The sequence below is a fragment of the Pelodiscus sinensis genome, chromosome 22 (assembly GCF_049634645.1).
Source record: "Pelodiscus sinensis isolate JC-2024 chromosome 22, ASM4963464v1, whole genome shotgun sequence".
Classification (NCBI taxonomy): Eukaryota; Metazoa; Chordata; order Testudines; family Trionychidae; genus Pelodiscus; species Pelodiscus sinensis.
Window position 1 is genome coordinate 2,982,284 of NC_134732.1, and position 22,412 is coordinate 3,004,695.

Below are 22,412 nucleotides of genomic sequence, written 5' to 3' on the forward strand. Positions count from 1 at the left end.
ATAGCAACTCACTGTGCCTAAGGACAGGGGAGGGGTCTGCTTCTTCCATTCTCCTCCAACAAAACTCCCTCACCCTAGCTCTGTTTGCTGGCTCTAGTTAGGCCACAGTTCAGTTGGAATGTGAAAAAGGTGATGACTGCATCAGCTTTCCTGCATCAGAGAAGAAGGCTGCAATCTTCTTGCCAAGCAAAGATGGCCAAACACGCTCACCTGCAGATCTGGGAAGCACTGAGAATCTAACAGCACCCATAAATTAGTGTCAACATCTTTTAAAGAGGCCAAAAGGCAGGCACGCTCCCTGAATCTCAGACCATGTCTCCACTTGCGGGAAGATAGATCTTCTGGCATTTGATTTTTCTGAATCTTATCAGGACCCGATAAATCAAACGCTGAGAGCACCCGCTCCCATCAGCGCCAGTACTCCTAATCTGCTGCAAACTGCTGGCGCCACAGGCTCAGTCCTCTCCCAGCGCTGGATTTAACCCTTCTTAGGCCAGGACAGCACCAAGGCCCCGTCACACAGGTGCAATGACAGAACAAGAGGATATTTGGTGTATGAGTAAAGGCGGGGAATCAGGCCCCATGTGTTAACAGCATGCTCTGTTCTGTGGCAGCTGATGCTCTGCAGCCGTGACAAGTGACAAAATGCACCATATCCCTCTCCTCACTGTCGTGCCTCCTGTTCCGTTTCTCAGCCAGCTCACGCCCTTCACCCTGCGTAGGAGCAGGTGGACTTTTGGCCCTACAGACATTGAAGAACTTTTTGAAAACCACCATCTCCCAGACATGAGACCATACCCAGCACTGCCTGCCAAAATAGGCCTCCTTAGCATCTGGTACACAGCCTCGAAAGGCGAGTGTGTCTTCATCACAAGCACAATCTCCAGCCACGGGAGCCCACCTATTCTTTTCCTCTTCCAATAAGAGAATTTTCTTTCCGTTCCCAGCTCTGTGTTTGTATTTGGCTTGTCACAACGGGTAACATCATCTGCAATGGCTTATTGCTGGCTGTAACACAATTTGACTGATGCAGTGTGATGGGATAGGTCACAATCTGATGTTTCAGCTGAATTATTAAAAATATCCTGCAACACTGCAGTGGAGAAAACATGGGTTGGAACAGGAATTAGGGATGGTTGTTTTTATTAAGTTCCACAAGGCAAATTCAAGTCAGGTATGCTTTCATATACATTTAAATACACTGTGGACTGAAGGAAAGTGAGGGGCATTTCATTCAGGCAGTTGTAAGCATGTATGCTGAAGTAATATTTTGTCCTATAGTTCAACATATGCTCAGTTCTTGTTTGAACATGACTAAGCTCTTTCAGTCTTTGGTGGGGGGTATTTAACAAATTCATCTCAATCTCAGAGCATTTAAGATGCAATGATTTTGATTAGTTAGTATGTAGATTAGGGGCATGCTGGCTTCCTAGCCCTTTTGTGCTTGGTGCTGTACAAACATTCAGGATGAAACCCTGGCATCATTGATGACAATAGGACTTTTGGCCACCGATTTCACGCACAGTAAATTGTAATTCCCTGCCTCAAAGAGCGCATAGACTAACAGACACATCGCTCCCAGGGGACTGACATAAATAAGTAGGATGGAGAGGGATGGAAGAGAGGTGAAGGAGTTAGGGAATTATACCAGGACATTTTGCCATAGACTGAGTATATAATTAATTGGAGTAATAAGCCAGTCAGCACCCGTAATATGAGGTAATGCGCACTGGAAATCATAAGGTGAACTATGCCGGACTCTAAATTAATTGTCACCACATAGGACATAATTGCACATAGCTCAAAGAAAACTTCTGCTTAGTGTGCAAAAGCAATCAAACAGCAGATAGCTTACTAGGATGTATGAAGAATGGGATGACTGAGACATTAGAAACTGCTGCATAGCCTCACCTGAAATACTCTAGTCATTTCTGGTCAGCCTGGGTAGAATTTGCAAAAGTGACATTGGGAACATCTACACCAACATAAGAACAGCTATACTGGGTCAGACGGGATAGTGGCCAACAGTATCAGACACCATTTGTACCTATCCTAGCTAATAGCCATTGATGGACCTAACCTCCATTAATCTATCTAGCTCTTTTTTGAACCCTCTTAAAGTTCTAGCCTTCACCATATCCTCTTGCAAGGAGTTCCACAGGTTGACTGCGATGAGTGAAGAAAAACATTCCCTGCCCCCCACCATGGGTAACAAGTACCTGAGCCAACTGACTAGGCCCACAGGGTTCATGCTACATGGCAGAGACTGTGGCATGTTTTGTGCTGTGGTCAGAGCATGTTGCCAGAACATCAATAGAGGAGGGGAAGGTGTGGCTAGGAGGAGAGGTTTTTACTCACCTAGCTCAGTAACCCTATATCCATCCCCATTCAGGGCCAAACTATCACAAAGCTAGTTAGATCCGTGCAGAAGCCACTTCACGGCACCAGAACGAGACTTCATACAGCATGGCCAAAGATGCTGGACTTTGGAATTGAAACTAATCCACTTTCAGGTCAGGAAATTATGTCGTTTACACACATCCAAAAAAGGTGTAAAAAATGCTTGCTTCCCAAAGTCAGTCACTGCAGTATGTCGGTACATTCACTACACACATTTTTCACAAGTAATAATGAGTGACAAAAATAACTGACCTACTTACGACTCCACAAATACCTGTACCTCACATTTGGAGGCACTGAACGCAGCATGGAGACATTTAGAACAAGTCTATTCTTGAATCTCCTTTTTAACTCTCTCTAAATCACTCCCATTTGGACCGTTTTTAAGGGAGATTTTTGTACACTTTGCAAGCTCCCTGGAGACGTTTTCGTCCTTGTAGACCATTAATATTTTAACAGTTTCTCTGCTGTTTCTGAGGAGACACCATTCCCAATATTATATACAATTTTTCGGGCAAAATGTAAGCGGCCTGCCTCCCAAGCCAACCCCAACCGCGGTGTCTCCCTAGCATACTTAGGCTATGTCTACACTTGTGGGTAATTGCGTAAGTATGGCCGTTCATGCGCAAGAATCTGCAGAGCGTCCATACTGCCCGCCTGCTCTTGTGCAAGGAAATTTACAGTACAGCGTGGTAAGAGAGGGCTTCTTGTGCAAGAGCTACGCTCTTTAATAGATGTAAGCCCTTTTGTGCAGGAGCCCTTGTGCAAGTGGGCAGTGTGGATGCTCAGCAGGGTTTTCTTGTGCAAGAAAGCCCTATGGCTAAAATGGCCACCAGAGCTTTCTTGCACAAGAGAGCGTCCACACTGCCATGGCCGCTCTTGAGCAAAAGCGCAGCTCGCACATGGCAGTGTGGATGTTTTCCTGCGCAAGACTTCTTGCACAAGAACCCTTGTGCAAGATGTTCTTGCGTGAGAAGCCGCGAGTGTAGACATAGTCCTACTGCCTGGAGGGAGAAAGTCCCATGAAGGCCATGCCCAACGGTGGTAGAAGTTGCCTAGCACAGAAAACCAGCACATAGCCTAGGCCCACTGAGTTTTGTGATGATAATTTCAGGGGGACTGAAGTGGTGCTGGTTTCACAGAGGGGACTCATGCTGGAGAAATTAAAGGCAAGGAGCAAAGACTCCTAATGAGACAGGAAAGCCAGAGATTAAGCACTGCCTTCTCATTTAGGGTCTGACCCAGGGCTGGCCAAGGAGGGCCCCTTACAGAGCTAAAGGCCATCTCACTATGTAGGACGGAGACAACAGTTAGTCCTCTCTCCTGAGATGATGCCAGTTGTGTTGAACTACAGGCAAAGGTCTTCCCCTAGTAGCCCCACAGCAGGTTCTCTCTCTCCTTTTGACACCAAGTTTTCCAAGCTCGGGGAAGCTTTGGAAGTTACAGAATGGAAAAAAGAAAAGAGACACAGAACATCTCCCTCACACCTGCCCCCAGACATTCATTCTGGTGCACCTAGTGGCAAGGAGAAACGAAATGGGGTGTAGGGACACACACACACACACACACACACACACACAATTTTGGAAACCAAATTGAAATGGAATAAAAATTTCATTTTGGTTCCATTTAAAGTTCTAGTGAACAATCAAAACATGTCAAAAGTAAGCTATCGAATATAGAATTTGTTTGTAAAAATAGATTTTTTTGATCAGTTAGTCACAGAGATCTCATACAACAGTTTTCCTTTCTCCTTGGTTACTGCATCAGAGATTCTGGAGTCTAGATGGCCACAGATTCTTTAAGTCAACAAATTGAGTGGCTAAAAATGGATATTAAAAACAAATGGAAGTGCAATATTTGAAGCCTATCATTTTTGCACATGGATGAGCCCAGTTAACTTTCTTATAAAGCAGCAGAGCAATAGAATGCAATTGATGTGGACAAGCGGCAGATACAAAACAGGGAAATTCAGCAGTACTTACTGTTTCCATACCTTGGCTGTCTGGCACCATGACCGCTCCTCAGCTCACCGGTGCAGAAATGCCTCCCAACCATCACAAATCCCAGGTTTCCCATTTTAACATATTCCCCACAGTCTGACTTTAAACCCATAAAATAATGAATCCAGGTCTGATGCATCATAGTCTTTATAATCCATTTGTAGCTTGAGTAGGAGAGAGGATATATTTTTTAAACAGCCTCCACTCCCATCCTCTTCTCTGCCTTCTGTAATAATCCATTGTTTCCACAAAGAGACGGCTTATGTCTCTACAAAGACTTGGTCTAGAGGCGTGCGAATACATTTGGCCCATTTCTTGATGAAAGGCACACTTCTGTCACACAGAAATATAAATACTTCCAGACTTGCTAGAAGGCTAGAACTGGTCAAAATTATTCAAGGCTAGAACTGGTCAAAATTTTCATTGACTCTGTAGTTTGATAGAAAGGTGCCTTTTTTATGCGGTCATGAAAACTTTCGCAGAAAATGTCTTTGATAAGGTCCAGTCACTGAAAATGGCGTCTCCTCCCAGCCATCCTGCAGCCCCTTCTTCATGGCTCAGCCCTCTAGCGAGTTACTAGGGGCTTTCCCCAAAGCCCTGCCACAGTCTTCTCTAGTACTGCCCTAATGGTGCCATTTCTCCATTGGCCAGTAAGGAAATCCAGGCCTGCCCATTGTTTCGGGTTCCAGCCCTGTAGCTGCCAGCTGTGGTCTGCTTTCCCTCTGTCCTTGCTGCTCATTCCTTGGACTCCTTCCTTCTGATCCCCTTTCTCATCTCTGGGCCTACCTGCTTAAATTGATAACTGTAGACTCCTGTTGTTTCAGGCACATCCCCCCTTCTCCTCTCAGGGAAGACTGCAAACATTCCCAGAAATGCCCTTTCTGTGGCCAGCTTCCTGGCTTTATAAAACCAGCCCTCTCCCCCCAGCTGGCCTTCATCACCAAATCAGGCCTTAGCATGCCCTGGCTCACCTCCAGGTGTGACCTATATGTTAACTGGCTCCTTCAGGCCTTGTGTGGGTCAGACATTCTATCGCAGCCTGTTTGCTGAGGAGAATTTTTACTTTTTGCAGTGATGAAGATGATATGCAGAGAGGAGGGAGTGGAAAATTCTCAGCTATGAATCAAATGTTGCAGAGGGAAATAAGAACGCCAGGGACTCACCCAACAAGTTTTGGCCTGAACAGGGGATGAAATGGGCATGCTTTTGTAGCAGGGATATCCAGTTTCAATGCTTGACCCAACAAAGTCAGAGACAATAATCTAGACCTAGAATGATTCCATGATGCTGAAAAAAAAACATGAACTGCAGGGGAAGCATCCTGGGTACTCCAAACCCAAAGACCTCTCCATAGCGGGGAGGAAACTGAGGCAGGGAAATTCATTTGTGTTTGTTATTTTCATCTGGAGCAGTGTAGCTCTTGTGCTGCTAAGAAAAGAGCAATGACACTTTAGAATCGGTGGGTCTGCTGACTTTCATTTTGAGGTGCCCCTGTAGCATTACACTGGGTGTAGCGGAGCACCCAGGCCAATGTTGTGAAATCGGTGCTAATCTCAAAGGCTGAACAGTTGGTCCAGGGAGCTGCAGTTCCTAGAAGGGGATACTAATTAGAGAATATGTCTCAAGACCCCAGAGAGCCAGGAGTCTTAAAGGGCCCACAAAGGACCAGTGATGTGGGTTCCAAAAATAGCAGCCTGGAGCATTTAAAGCCAAAGGGAGAGCTCTACCGGGGCTATGTGTATGACAGATATCCCTGGAGTTGTGCACATGAATTAATGGCAGGTTGAAGCCTTAAATCTCCTGATTTATTTGGCTTTGCTCTTTCAGAGTAATCTAGATCATTATGCAAATTACCAAGGGGTCATCACACTTGACTCGGTGTCCTATATGGGACCTGTCTACACTGAAACACCCAGGAAAGTTAACCTGAATTCACTTTAAACTCACATACTGAGTTCATTAATTAAACTGAACTACATCCCTGTACACTGATTCAGAATTAAAGTGGCCTTTATTTGGTTTAATTTAAGGGAATTAAAATAAACCAAGTTAAGGTCAATTTAATTCTATATGAGAGTATCTTCACAGAGATTAAATTCGGTTGAATTAATCCACTTTAAATTCACACCCCTAGATAATTTAGATTGAGTTTCCTGAGTGTATCTGAGTATATTATATCTTAGTGGAGATATAATAAAGCAGAAATGAGGGTGCACTATAGCAAAATACTATTTATAGACGTATAACAGAAATTACCTTGATATTTCATTTGTGCATATATATATATACATGGATTGATGCAATACCGGTCTCAAAGCCAGTAATAAATTATTATTACAGTTTCTAAAAATTATACACGATAATTTTCCAATACAAAAGGTATTGCACCCAGCATGAAGTAACTCTATTTTAGACTTCATTATGACAGATAAAGATAAATTGATCACTGGCCTAGAAATTGGTGGTTGCCTAGGGACCAGTGATCATGACCTAATTACATTAATTATGGGCTAATAGAAGACAGTCCCAACCAGTAATATATATGCTTGGTAGTTTAAAAAGGCTAATTGCAGAAAGCTGAAGAAAATTATGAGCAAAATTGATTGAGAGGAAAGATATAGAAGAAAATGTGAATGAAAATTGGAAATTGTTTAAGAAAAGTTTACTGGATGGTTATTAAGCCACAATTTCACTGCCATCACAAATTGATTAAGGGCCCACCCTTACTTATGCAGGGAAGTGACAGATATTTTATTTATTAGAAATAAAATATATATATAACATGAAAAAGATAAAGTAGATCAATTAGAAGTAGAAGATTGATAAGGGAAGCTTAAGACATCAGAGAAAAATACATGGTTAGTTGGGTTATGGACATTAAGAAGTATATCAGGAACAAAAGAAATCCTAGCAATGGTAGAGCCTGACAAAAATATTTATTCAATGTTCCTTCTTTTTCTGCCTCACAATGATCTGACCAATTGTATCACTATTAGATGGAATTGGTTAAATGGTCAATAATGAGGCGGAAAAGATTGAAGCATTCAATACATAGTTTTATTCTGTATTTAGAAAGAAATAAAATGATGAATTCATGCCACACAAGGATGATAAATAACTTTCCGGTCCACTAGTAGCTAAGAAAGATGTTGTATGACATCTACTAGGGATAAAATAATTTAAATCAGTAGGGCTGGATAACTTCCACTATACTGTTCTAAAAATTCTGACTAAGTGGACCTCTGGCCCACTTGTTTAATGTTTTAATATATTTTGGAATTGAAACAAGAAAAGTGTGTATGTTGTGCCAAAATTCAAGAAGAGAATCAAAAATAATCTAGGTAATCCATTATCAATACTGTACAAAATAACAGAAAAAGCTGACATAGAATTCAATCAACAAAGTATTGAGAATAGGAATATAATTAATTAATAACCAGTCAACATGGTTTTATGGAAACAAAACTGATTTCAACTTTACTCCAACTTCTCTTACTCCTCATACAATGAGGGTTACAGGAGTCGCAGTAAGAAGGCCGTTATTTTGAATTTATTTCAAAATAATGGGCTTACTGTGAAGACAGGCACCATGTTATTTTGGAATAACTGAGGTTATTCCAAAATAGCGCTGTTGTGTGGACATAGCCTTCATGAATAAGTGCACTGCTGGGAGAAAGAGAAGGAAAGGGCCTTCCTTCACAGTAGCATCGGGCAACATGTTACAAGCAAAATGTTTTTAATTTAAACTGGCCTTCCTTCAAAAATAACATTTCCCCCCAATTTTAGAAATTAGCTGTTTTGCAAAATTGTACATGAAATTTTTATCAAAATGTTATATACAGGCAGTCCCCGGGTTACGTACAAGATAGGGACTGTAGGTTTGTTCTTAAGTTGAATCTGTATGTAAGTCGGAACTGGTGTCCAGATTCAGCCGCTGCTGAAACTGATCAGTTTCAACAGCGGCTGAATCTGGATGCCAGTTCTGACTTACATACAGATTCAACTTAAGAACCCCAGGCGTCCTCAAGTCAGCTGGATTCAACTTAAGAACCCCAGGCATCCCCAAGTCAGCTGCTGCTGAAACTCATCAGCGGTTGATTCCAGGAAGCTGGGGGCAGAGCAACTCTGCCTCGGGCTTACTGTAGTCAGCTGCTGGTCAGTTTCAGCAGCGGCTGACTTGGGGACGCCTGGGGCAGAGCAGCTGGGGTGCTGCTGGGTTGCTCCAGTAGCGCCGAGGAGCGGCGCTGCGGGACCAACCCAGCAGCACCCCAGCTGCTCTACCCCAGGCGCTGTGGGCAGAAAAGCCTGGTCTGCTGCGGGGGAGGGGGCACTAGCTGTGCCCCCCCTCCCCCAGCAGACCAGGGAGACGCGGAGCAAAGCCGCAGAGGACGCCCGCAGCGGGACAGTCCAGGCGCACCGCGGCTGTCCCGCTGCGGGCGGCCTCTGAGGCTTTGCTCCCCGTCTCCCTGGTCTGACCAGCAGACCAAGGAGACGGGGAGCAGCTTTTCTCATCCCGGAGAACACGGGCGGTGGGACCGCGGCTCATCTGGGCCTCCTGCCGCTCCCGTCCTCCGGGTCCAGAAAAGCCCCGTTCGTAACTGTGGATCCGACATAAGTCGGATCCGCGTAACTCGGGGACTGCCTGTAACTGGTTATTGAAAGTTGTTGTTTTGTGGAACCGATGTTTTGTTAAACAGCCAGTGTCTTTAAAACAACAGTTTGGAACAAGTTGGAACTAGATGGGAAAAGGGGGTCCATTCTGAATCCTGGGAAATGGAGGCTGCTGCAGGAGAGCTCTACGAAGGCGAGAGGTAGGTATGGAAATCTTTCATCGATAAGGTGCCAGTTGTGGGTTCTCAAGGATACGTTGCACAGGTCTGGGTTTTGCTCGCACAATAAAATGTGCATTTGTGTGCTGCAAATGACTTCTTCTTGCTGCTCCCAACATGATGGCCTTCCCAGAAATGACTTGGAAATTCTGAAATGTGCCATGATTTTGTCCAGGTTATGGCCAGCTCCCTCTCTCAGCAACCTTTCATGCAGCGTCCAGGATGTTCAAAGTGAGGGGTGGAGCAGACTCAGACACAGGTCCACCTCTCCGGCTATGGGAAGGGGCCCTCTGTACATCCTATGGGTAATGCAGAGGGCTTCGGGGAGGTCCAAGAAGCATTGTCTCTCTTGTAGGCACGGAGCCCCCTGCCACCCGCAGTGGGGCAGTATGGCCCAGTAGTGCCCCCAAGCCAGGCAAACTCCAGCCCTCTGCCTGCAGCCCATTGTCTCCATGTTCATATCATAGAATCATAGAACACTAGAACTGGAAGGGACCTCGAGAGGTCATCGAGTCCAGTCCCCTGCCCTCATGGCAGGACCAAATACTGTCTAGACCCGTGGTCCCCAACATGGTGCCCGCGGGCACCATGGCGCCCACGGGGGCATTTGCATGCGCCCGCCAGGTGCTCGGGGCTGGCCTGGCCCCGGGCACATGGCGCACGGGGAGCGCTGGCCCCGGGCGTGCGGCGCTTGGGGGGGGGTAGGGAGCGTGGGTCCCGGGCGCGCCGTGCTTGGGGGGGGGGGGAGGGAGCGCTGACCCCGGGCGCGCGGCGCTTGGGGGGGGAGGGAGCGCCGGCCCCGGGCGCACGGCGCTTGGAGGGGGCCCCGGCCCCGGGCGCGTGGCTATGGGGGGGGGCCCCGCCCGCCCCTGGGCATGTAGCTATGGGGGGGCCCCGCCCCCAGGCGCGCAAGTGTCCCTGCCCCCTGGCGCCCGGCGGGCGAATGGCCACGCCCCCTGGCGCCTGACAACCTCAAAAGGTTGGGGACCACTGGTCTAGACCATCCCTGATAGACATTTATCTAACCTGCTCTTAAATATCTCCAGAGATGGGGATTCCACAACCTCCCTGGGCAATTTATTCCAGTGTTTGACCACCCTGACAGTTAGGAACTTTTTCCTAATGTCCAACCTAAACCTCCCTTGCTGCAGTTGAAGCCCATTGCTTCTTGTTCTATCCTCAGAGGCCAAGATGAACAAGTTTCCTCCCTCCTCCTTATGACACCCTTTTAGATACCTGAAAACGGCTCTCATGTCCCCCCTCAATGCAAAACTGCTCAAGAAACTACTGGCATCAAACCCCCATCCAGCATTTCCAGCCCAACTGCACTCTTCGCAGCTCAACGCTGGGAGACTTGCAAACATCTCCTACAAGCAGGGGAGATGAATAATAAATGAATGAAAAAGCAAAAACCAGGAAACAGTCAGAAGTCTGAGCAGCTAATTGCCGTACATTTCACACAACAAAGTGACAGACAGTGAGGCACATCTGTGGGCCACGGCACGTGGCTAGGTGGTAAAAGCAGAGGCCGTGCATGGGAACAGCACACGAAGCATTGGGGCTGGACAGCCCCCCCCCTTACACCACACCCCTCAGAGGGACAGCCAGACTGTCACTGAATCAGCAGCTTCCCAGTTTTAAGCAGGGGCCTAACGCGAAGAGCACAGGTATTTCTAAGGGAGAAATGGACTAAGTCGGGGTGGGGAACCTATGGCCCACGGACAGCCGGCTCTGCCCGGAAGTGGGTGTGTGTCGGCTCTCAGTGCCACCGGGAAGTGCCACCTGCGGGCATGGCCTGCCGTCACTCCCATTGGCCAGGAGTCACAGCCAATGGGAGTGAAGGGGGCGGTGCTTGCATGGAGAGCTTCCCTGCACCACGCAGAGCCACACGGAGCCACCTGTGTTCCCCCGTGAGCTGCACCAGGTGGGTGACCCCATTCCCTGCTCCCTCCTGCCCACACCCTGCACCCCCAGCCTGTTCCTGCACTCCCCTCCCACCCAGAGCCCACCCCAACCCGCTTCTGCACCCTCCCTCCACACACCCCACTCTGCTCCAGCAACCCCAAACACCCACCCAGCTCCTGCATCCTCCTCCTCCCTGAGATCCCGCACCACCACCCCACCTGCTACTGCACGCTCCCTCCCATCCAGACCCCTCACCCCCAGCCTGCTTCTGCATCCTACCCACCACTCTGATTCCGCATCCCCAGCCCTTTCCTGCAGCCTACCTCCCACCCAGCCCGCTCCTATCCCCTACCTCCCACCTAGACCCCAGAACCTCAGCCCGCTCCTGCATCCTACCTCCCACCCAGACCCCTCTACCTCTACCTTCAACCCACTCACTGGCAGCCTCTTCCCACAAGCCCCTCATTTTCGGCTCCACCACAGAGCCTAGAGGGTCCCACAAAAATCTGCTAGCCCTGGGACCCCCAGAAGAGTTAAGTTCTTCCTAACCCTCAGCACCCTGCCCCCATGTGGCTGGAGCGTGAAGGGAATGAGGGGGGAGTCTTTTTTTCTGCTTCTCAGTTGGGGGCCAGGTCAGTGAGGGTCTTTTTCTTCTCACTGGTGTGTGGCCCCCGACTGATCTTTTCTGTGGCCCCCCCAACTCAGAAAAGTTTCCTCCCCCCCCTGAACTAAGTGCACCCCCACACACATCGTTGCTCTACATTTTCTCTCACTTCCCACCTCACCCCCTTTTCTCAAGCCATGCTACCAGGTAAGGGTATAACTCGGGTATTCAACCAATCCAGCCTTTCATCCTTAGCCGGTACCTGACCTCGTCTGGGCCTGATTCAGCTCCACTTGCTGGTTCGAGTTAATTCCTCGGTAGCTGCACTGCTCAAATTCAACCACCCCAAAGATGAAAGCGGCCCATTGACGACAAGCTGATTTACACCGACTGCTCTTCTCATTTCACACCGGCACAGACACTTTCAGGACAGATGCTCCCTCTAACTTCTAGTTTACGTGCACAGAACTATCAGACGTTTTTAAATGGCCCTTTGATTGCACGGAAAGCCACACAAAACCCTAACCCAGCCGGAGAGCCAAGGGCCTGCTTGCTCCCCAATATGTTAGCATGGAGCAAACTTTCTGATTAGACATCGCATCCCACGTGGGGTCGCACACTTCCCCCACCACTGCCCGGCTCTCCTCAGAGATCCCGTCCCACCAGGCACCATGGAAAAGCTGACAAAAAAAAAATAGTTCTAGCTTGAAATGGCTTCCCTGCTGTGTCTAGGCCCAAGGGCAATGCCAGCAGCTGGAATGGAGCTGAACCGTGAGGGGCCATGGGCAGGCGTGGGCCGAGGAACAAGCTCTTCAATTACCAGAGAGGAAGAGGGCACCATGCCAAGAGGGTGCTAATGGAGGAGTCCTCCCTGCGGACCCCCCAATGGCACTTGTGTCCATGGCAGCATTGAGCCCACAGGTCAAACAGGGAGGGCGGTGGCCTCCCTTTAATGTACATGAGTCTCGCTGGTCCTTTCCCAGGCCGGTGTTTGTGGGCCAGTTTTTTTAGCTTTCTCTCTACAGCGTTGGCTTCTCCCGTTCTTCCCTTCCCAGGCTGCTGTTCCTCAGTCTGTAGAACTCACTTCTCCTTAGCTGCACCGACAGCACAGTCTGCTGCAAAGCCCGCGTCTCCCCTCGGGCTTGGCTCATTCCGCAGCCTTCTAGGTCTCCAGCAGCTCATTTGTTAGGTGACAGTTTTTACTTCATATTTCATTTGCCACGTGTCAGCCCAGGAACACGGATTCAGGTTTCTTTTTGATGTTGTCATGTTATCGACAAACACTTCAAAGCCATGGCATTCACTCTGTGTCTCCCACTTTGCCACGCTACCGTGAATGACGGCAACGCCCTCTGGCGGTTCAAACAGAATTGTGGTTTTAAAAGTCACAAGTAGCAGGCTCCTGTGTGGAGAGCCCTAGCACATCTCAAAGGACATGCATGGGTTTGCAGGCAGGGTCCCAGGAGCGTAAGATATGGGTGTACCTGTGACTTAGTCTAGGAATATTATGTGCAGATGTGGTCACCTCATCTAAAAAAAAAAAGTCTTATCCCTGGAAAAAGTTCAGAAAAGGGCAACAAAAACGATGAAGTGTTTGGGATGGCTGCCATAAGAAGAGAGATTAAAAAGACTGGGACTTTTCAGCTTAGAAAAGAGGAGATTAAAGGGGGATAGGATAGAGGTCTATAAAATCATGACAGGTGTGGAGGAAGTGAATAAGGGAAAGTTATTTACTTGTTCCCATAACATAAGAACTAAGGGTTGCCAACTGAAAATTAAGAGGTGGAAGGGTTAACACAAACCAAAGGAAGTATTTCTTCATGCAACACTCAGTCAACCTGTGGAACTCCTTGCCATAAGGTGTTGTGAAGGCCAGGACTTTAACAGAGCACAAGAATGAGCTAGATAAATTAATGAAGGACAGGTCCATCAATGGCTATTAGCCAGGGTGGATAAGAATGATGTCCTTAGTGTCTGTTTATCAAAGGATGGGAGTGGGTGATGATTCCCTCTGTTCATTCCCTCTGCGGGCACCTGGCACTGGCCACTGTCAGAAGACAGGACACTGAGCTAGATGGACCTTTGGTCTCATCCAGTATGGCCGTTCTTATGGTCACTTCCCCTTTATGCCATGAGAGCTTATTTGCTTAAGAGTCTTTTGTAAGGGATCTTATCAAAGGCTTTCTGAACGTGCAAGTAGACTATATTCACCAGATCACCTTGTGCGCACGCTTGCTGACCGCCTCCGAGAAGTCTAAGGGATCGGTGAAGCATGGTTTCCTGTTACAAAAGCCAGGTTATCTCTTCCCTCTTCATATTAATCTAGGTGTTTGATCACTCTGATTTTTACTATAGTTCCAGCAAATTTGCTTGGTACAGGCTGGTCCGGCACCCTCGGGACCTGACTGATCCCGGATGAGGGATGAAGGGGGGAATGTGCCTCCCAGACAGGCATGCTTGGATGGAAACAAAATTTCCCCTCAGTCTTTAGGGGAACTTGCTCCTGGACCCTTCTGCATGGTCATTACAAACCACAAGCCATGAAAGGCTCAATGTCAGCCAAGGAGGGGCAATCCGACCTGCCGTTTCTGCAGGAATGACACACGCCGCTTAGACTGTTTTGGAGCACCAAAGCCATCGCTCGGTTCAGGAGGTCACTGCACTGACTTCTGGGGTTTCGGGGCCCGCCCACTCGCTTGGCATTTCATTGCTGATCGTTTGACTGCCTAGATCTGCCTCTGGATATTTACGCTGGAGTCTATTTTTGAACTTCGTTATCAGTATGGATCGGAAAATCTCCCTCTGTGTGGGTTGGTGGGAACTCTGTTACGGGTTCGTTTCCTGCATCTGCTTTTGCTGAGGTGGTGAATGCTAACAGGTTATTTTAGAAAACAGTAGCCATTAGCTTTTACCATAGAAAACTTTCATTCATGGAGATTGATTTTTACCTCTTCATTTCACCATCATAGCTATCAGTAGTTTATTCACTAGCCAAGAAAAAAAATGCATCCTCTTGAGTTTTCTCTGAGACTTCATCTTAATTCTCCAGCAACCTCTGAATATGGAGTTGGTTCTGTTTCATCAGGCCAGCCTCTGCAAAGTATGGTATGCAACAGAGCTGGGTTCGTAGCAAAAGAAATGGTAAGTGCTTTTATTTCTGTGAAAACTGTAAGTTCCTTTGGGTTTGATTCGTGGGTTTGCTTGGCTATTAACTAGCATGCCAGCAACTGCTGGGTTTTTGTGCAAGGAATCAAATTCCAAAAGTTTCTCAGAATTCTGGCATGAATGACTATTCACCCCAGAACGTTCACTATTCACTCTTATTCTCTTAGGGTATGTCTACACTACAGCACTAATTCGAACTAACTTAATTCGAATTAGTTAATTCAAACTAAGCTAATTTGAACTAGTGCATCTAGACCTAAAAACTAATTTGAATTAGCGTTTTGCTAATTCGAACGAGCATGTCCACATTGAGTGGACCTTGAACCGAAGTTAAGGCTGGCCGGAACCAGTGCCAGCAGGGCATCAGGTTAGGACTTAGAGTATGGAGCTGCTGCCTCAGGCTAGCCGAGGGCTGTGCTTAAAGGGACCCAACCCCCACCACGGACAGACAGTTCTCAGGGTTCCCCGCTTGCTTGTCTACCTCGATGAGGGACAGCAAAGCAGTCCTGGCTTGGAGTGCCCTGAGTGCCCACACTCGGCACATCACAGCACTCGGCCATCAGCCCGGCTGCACTTGCCGCAGGCTGCCATCCGGGGAGGTCAATCGGGGGGCTGTCAGGATCCAGGAGGCCCTGCAGGAGAGCTTCCAACCCGAGGAGCCTGCAGAGCCAACCCAGTCCTCCCCATCGGGGGCTCATACCCCATTCCTCCCTCACCTCCTTCCACTTACCCCTCCCTAGCCCCCCTTCCTGATGTAAAAAATAAAGGACATGTGTGTTCGAAAATAGAAATTCTCTTTATTTAACAAAACTGGGGGGGGGGGGGAAATTAACCTCTGGGGAGACTGGGGAAAGGAGGTGGGAAAGGGGAAGTGAGAGGGTGGGAGAGGGGAGGGGGAAACCTGGGAGGAGGGAGCTGGAAGGGGGAAGTCAGGGGAAGAAGGAGGAGGGGAAGTATAAAACTATGGTACACCATATCTTGAGTACGGTGTACAGGTGTGGTCTCCTCACCTCAAAAAAGATATTTTGGCCTTGGACAGGGTTCAGAAAAGGGCAACTAAAATGATTAGGGGTTTGGAACAAATGCCATATGAGGAAAGGCAAAAGAGACTGGGATTTTTCTGCTTAGAAAAGAGGAGACTGAGAGGGGATATGATAGAGGTCTATAAAAGCATGAGTGGTGTGGAGAGGGTACATAAAGAACAGTTCTTCATTAGTTCCCATAATAGAAGGACTAGAGGACACCAAAGGAAAGGAATGGGTAGCAGGCTTCAAACTAATAAAAGAAAGTTCTTCCTCACAAAGCAAATAGTCAACCTGTGGAACTCCTTGCCGCAGGAGGCTGTGAAGGCTAGAACTAGAACAGAGTTTAAAGAGAAGTTAGATAAAGTCATGGAGGTTGGGTCCATGGAGTGCTATTAGCCAGGGGGTAGGAATGGTGTCCTGGGCCTCTGTTTGTGGAAGGCTGGAGATGGATGACAAGAGACAAATCTCTTGGTCATTGTCTTCGGTCCATCCCGTCTGGGGTAGCTGGTGTTGGCTGCTGTCGGCAGACAGGCAACTGGGCTGGATGGACCTTTGGTCTGACCCAGTACGGCCGTTCTTATGTTCTTATGTTCTAAGCTCAGGGCTCAGGGTCAGGGGTCTCACTGGACCAACTTGGTTTTCATTCAGACCTGCTCCTGGGTTCACATGTGGCCTTCGGTGGCCAGGCTGGCAGCTATCCTGCCCTAGACGGCCGCTTTCCTGTGCTTAGTGCAGAGATTGTGGATGTTAGAGGCTTCCCCCAAACCTGGATGAGGTCCACAATCTCTGCACTAGGCCATGCGGGCGCCCGCCTCTTGCGGCCCTGGGCAGGCTCCTGGGAGCTGCCAGCCTGGTCCTAGGAAGAGGCGGAGGGCTGAGTGGCAGCGGGTGGCTGGTTCGTGCCGTGCCATGTGCAGGGTCTGCTGGCTGGGTGCTGGCAGGCTTGTACCTGGCACGGGCACCGTAGCCAGACCATGGCCTTTTAAGGGCTCCGGGGCCAGGAGGGGAGCAGAAGAGTTTCCCTGGCTTGGCCCAGAGTGGCCACCAGGGCAAGCTGGGGAGGGCTAGCCTCCCACTAGTTCGAATTAAGTGGCTACAAAGCCCTTAATTCGAACTAGTTAATTCGAACTAGGCGTTAGTCCTCGTAGAATGAGGTTTACCTAGTTCGAATTAAGCGCTCGGCTAGTTCGAATTAAGTTTGAACTAGCGGTTCACGTGTGTAGCGCCTATGAAAGTTAATTTGAACTAACGGCTGTTAGTTCGAATTAACTTTGTAGTGTAGACAGACCCTTATTTGAAAATTGTGCTGCCATCCCAACAGGAACACAAATTATACCATTTCCTAAGTCTGGTCCCAGTTAGAAGAGAGTTCACAACACCCCCCCCCCCCCCCCCCCCCCCGGACTGAAAATTATCCACATGGATCGGTGAATATTTGCAAAGAGCGTCCACTTTTGGGTGAAAAATGGGATGATTCTGTGAGTTGTTTGCAAACAAATCAGGGATTATTTTTCAAATGAATATTAATTGTAATTAATAATTTGACCAGCTTTGGTCTGCAACCAAGTTTTCAATGTAACCCACCCGTTCAGTATCAGCACTATCACGTTTCTTCCATCTCGGTGTACCTGGTGATTGTCATTTTCAGACTTACTATAGAATATAAATCGCTATGTCATCCTAACATTCAGTTCAGCTAACATTCAGATCCTCATCTCTGCTGAACGGGGCCACACCCACTGACACGCTCTGAGGACCTGCCTCAGTTTACTTTGTGCTCAGTGACTTCTGGCTCCAAAGACATCAAGGAAGGGAATTCAATCACCACCAACAAAATGTGGCTTATGAATTCATGCACAGACAATTACTGATGGACAGCTTTTCATTGCTGCAAAGATACAATCATTCCATTTGACTTAGGGGCAGAACAGGACAAGAGACAGGGGAGAAATCCTATATAGGAAAGTGCAGTATGGTGACAACGGCAGAGGAAACACGGAACAATCATTTTAACTCCAATCTGCAGTGGTAGCAGTTTTCTTGGAAGCCTGTAGATGGAGCAGTAGGTTCACTTTGCTATGACATATGAGTGCCTGATATCCCCCAGAACCCAGTCGGTCAAATTGTCTCAGTCCCGGAGGAGAAAGGAGAAAGAGCAGCGGAATGGCAGGGAGGATTGTTGGAGCCAGGTGTGACGATTAAATTGCAAAGACAGAGCCACACTCCAGTGCCACAAAGCAGCCGCCGATCATTGCCGGAGCGGCATCCCACAGCCAGCCTGACAGCGGCCCGCAGCTGTCAAAAGAGAGCACCAACTCTGCAGGTGACTGCTCTAGACAGGTAAACCAAAGCAGGGTCTGCTAAGTTCCAAAAGGCTCTCACACAACTGGGCTACATGGCAGCAAAATGGCAGATGGAATTCAGTGCTGGTGAATGCAAAGGAATGCACATGGGAAAACATAATCCCAACCATACGTACAAAAATGACGGGGTCTAAAATAGCTGTTACCCCTGAAGAAAGAGATCTTGGAGTCATTGTGGATAGTTCCCTGAGGCCATCTGCTCAATGCACAGTGGCAGTCTAAGGGCAAACAGCGGGTTAGGAACCATTCGAAAAGATATCGGCAATAAGAAAGAAAATATCGTAATTCCGCTATATAAATTCATGGTACCCCTATATCCCAAATACTGACTGCAGTTTTGGTCAAGATATATTAGAACTGGAAAAGATACAGAGAAGGGCAACAGTGTCTGTAAGGCTATGTCTAGACTGCAAGCCTCTTTCGAAAGAGGCTTTTTCGAAAGATACTTTCGAAAAAGCCTCTTTCAAAAAAGAGCATCTAGACTGCAAGCAGTACTTTCGAAAAAGCAAGCCGCTTTTTCGAAAGAGAGCACCCAGGCAGTCTGGAAGCTCTCTTTCGAAAAAGCCCTGTTTGCATTCAAGAACGCCTTTTTTCGAAAGAGCACTTTTGAAAAAAGGCATTCTTCCTCGCGAAATGAGGAGTACCGCCGTTGAAAGAAAAGCCGCGTTCTTTCAATTTACTTTTGAAAGAACGCGGCTGTAGTCTAGATGCAGGTGAAGTTTTTTTGAAAAAAGGCTACTTTTTTCGAAAAAACCCTGCAGTCTAGACACAGCCTAAGAGGGGAGAATAAAAAGACTGGGACTTTTTCAGCTTGGAAAAGAAACAGGAAGATGTGATAAAGGTCTATGAAATCAGGGCTGGTTTGCAGAAAGTGAATAAGGAAGTGTTATTTATATAAGGGTATGTCTACATAGCAAAGTTATTTTGAAATAACAGCCGTTATTTCAAAATAACTTTTCTAGCATCTACACAAGCCAACTGCTATTTCAAAATTAATTCGAAATAGCGGAGGGCTTATTTCGAAATTGGTAAACCGCATTCCACGAGGAATAGCGCCAATTTCGAAATTGCTATTTCGAAATAAGCGCTGTGTTGATGCTTGTTTCGAAATAGGGGGCCTCCAGCCTTTTCCAGGGTGCCTTGCTGGCTGCCCTGGCCACAAGGTAACTTCTGACCTGATGCCCTGCCAGAACCATTTCCAGCTGGCCTTAAATGTGATTCAGCGTCCAAGCAGCGTGGACGCGCTATTTCAAAATAGCAAAAAGCTATTTTGAAATGCATTTTTTATGTAGACGCGTTATTTCAAAATAAGATATTTCAAAATAACTATTTCGAAATTAGATATTTCAAAATAACACTGTAGTGAAGACATACCCTAACACAAGAACCAGAGGGTCATCCAATGAAATCCATAGCAGCAAACAAACAAAAGGAAATTCTGTGGCAGTAAAAGTCACCAGTGGGACTCATTGACCAGGGGTATGGAGAAGGCTAAATGTATAAGTGGGTTCAAAGAGGAGCTAGACAAGTTCATGGAGGACAGGTCCATCAATGGTTATTAGCTAAGATGGCCAGGGATGCTATCCATAGCTTCTGACATTCATTAAGGGCAGGCCTCTGAGCTTGGGGTCATCTTTGAAGAGCCCATGATGCAAATGGAGCTTCTGTCGAATGCTAAGTGGCAGGGGATACTGATGCTGCTTCTGTGGCTGGTCTCCATCATGGTGGTGTCTTAGTGCTGTGCAAACTTTAATCTATTTGTCCTTGTTAGACGGAGTCCCTGAGAAAGACTGAGTGACTTCTCCAAGGCCCCACAGGGTGGCAGTGGCGGAGCAGGAAAATGACTCGAGTCTGCCATCACCGAGGTGAGCACACAGATCATAGCACCGCCCACCCTGGCAACTCACTCACCTGGCTGTATTGTTATTTCATTAGTTACCAGTTTGTGGCAAGCTCAGGTCTGGTGCAATTCGCAGAGCTCTAAGAGCAGTCGTTTGCCGTGTTTGTGGAACAGCCCTAAATGAATCCACGCACAATAACCGTGGCAGAGCAGAGCACAGAGCAGGGAGAGATGCTCCCAGACCGTTCCAAGGAGGTTCCTGATGCATTCAGTTGCTCACTGTAAACCCCTGTGATAGCAGCAGGAGGCCAGGGTGGCTGTTTTGAATCATCACAGGGGAACTTTAGAGTTGCTACAGGAAATTAAAAGGTTCTCAACCTCAGAGGAGGAGCCAGCTCTGAGGAGAACGTCATTTTCAGAGCCCCCGTCAGGGAAGCCCAAGTGTTCATTTGGAGCCTCTTGCCTGGAGACCGTAAAAAAGGCGCACCACCCTTACGGCGCGTCCGCACTACGCGGAAGATTGATGCTCCAGAAGTCGATCTTCTGGCTTTCGACTTAGCGGACCACGTATGGAGCTGTACATCGAACACCGAGGGCAGCTCTGGCCAGTGGCTGGTACTCCTCCTTTTGTGAGGAGCAAGGGAAGCCGATGGGAGAGTTTGCTCCCGTCGGCCTCCCTCTATGTGGACGGCGCGGAAACACGATTTAAGATATGTTGACTCCAGCTTATTTTGACTTTCTGCTGTAGTGTAGACCAGGCCTTAGGGAGCAGGGCCTGGCTTCTGTCCCCATTTTACAGCTGAAGGGGGGAGAACGTCAATGGCTACATCTAGGCTGTGTCTAGACTGGCCAGTTTTTCTGGAAAATCAGCCGCTTTTCCGGAAAAACTCACTAGTTGTCTACACTGGCTGCTTGAATTTCCGCAAAAGCACTGACTTCCTACTGTAAGAAATCAGTGCTTCTTGCGGAAATACTGTTCTGCTCCCGTTCAGGCAAAAGTCCCTTTTGCGCAAAAGGGCCAGTGTAGACAGCTCAGATTTGTTTTCCACAAAAAAGCCCCGATCACGAAAATGGCGATTGGGGCTTTTTTGCGGAAAAGCACATCTAGATTGGCACGGACGCTTTTCCGCAAAAAGTGCTTTTGTGGAAAAGCGTCTGTGCCAATCTAGACGCTCTGTTCCGAAAATGCATTTAACGGAAACGTTTTCCATTAAAAGCATTTCCGGAAAATCATGCCAATCTAGACGCAGCCCTACACTGCAGGCTTCTTGTGCAAGAACTATTTTGTGCAAGAGTTCTTGTGCAAAAGGTCTTCCACAAGAGCGCGTCCACACTGCCATGTGCTTTTGCGCAAGAGCGTCCACAGCAGTGTGCACGCTCTCTTGCACAAGAAAGCTCTGATGGCGATTTTAGCCATAGTGGTTTCTTGCACAAGAAAATCATGTTGCCTGTCCACACTGCCTTCTTGTGGAAGAGCTCTTGCACAAGCGGGCTTATTCCTCATGGGGAGAGGACTACTCCTTCTGGAAGAAGCCCTGTTTTCTGACACTGTACTGTACATTTACTTGTGCAAGAACACGTGTGTAGTGTAGACACCCGGCAAGTTTTTGCGCAAGAACAGCTGTTCTTGCGCAAAAAGCCTGCAGTGTAGACGTAGCCAAAGATTTTCCCAAGGTTGCACAAGAAGATGGTTGCAGTACAGGGGAAGGAACACACATTTGCTTCCTGACCACTCATCAGCCGGGGAGGGGAACAGACAAGATGAGCCAATATTCCTTTGTGAGCCTGTGTACTAAGCAAGAGGGGAATGGGACTTAGTGACTGGTGGAAGGACCCAACACTCCCGCTAGCCGTGAACATGCTGCCCACCCCCTGTGTATTTGTCTTCCCACAGAGACAAAGCCCTTGTTCTGAATGCTCCCAAGCCCCCAGCTCTGGGAATTCTCTCCGACTCGGAAAGATTGGTCCCTTGTTTTGCTGGTGAAGAGGCAAACCCAGAGAGATGGTGCCATCAGGGGCAAAACCAGCTGAGACAGGAGTTCAAATTAAAATACAGCAGCATTTACCACAGAGAGACCTGGCTGCGACATGAGCTGGGGAGACCATCTCTCAGAGGGCTTCATAAAATAAGTCCATACTGATTAATACAAATTCCTCTGGAGCCAGCTGTTTAAAACATTCCCCATTCCACCTTTCTGCACAGTGCAAGGGGATTGCTTTCTGCAGACATGTGACTGATGGGAAAATAAATCGCTCTGCCACATACCCCTGCATGTTT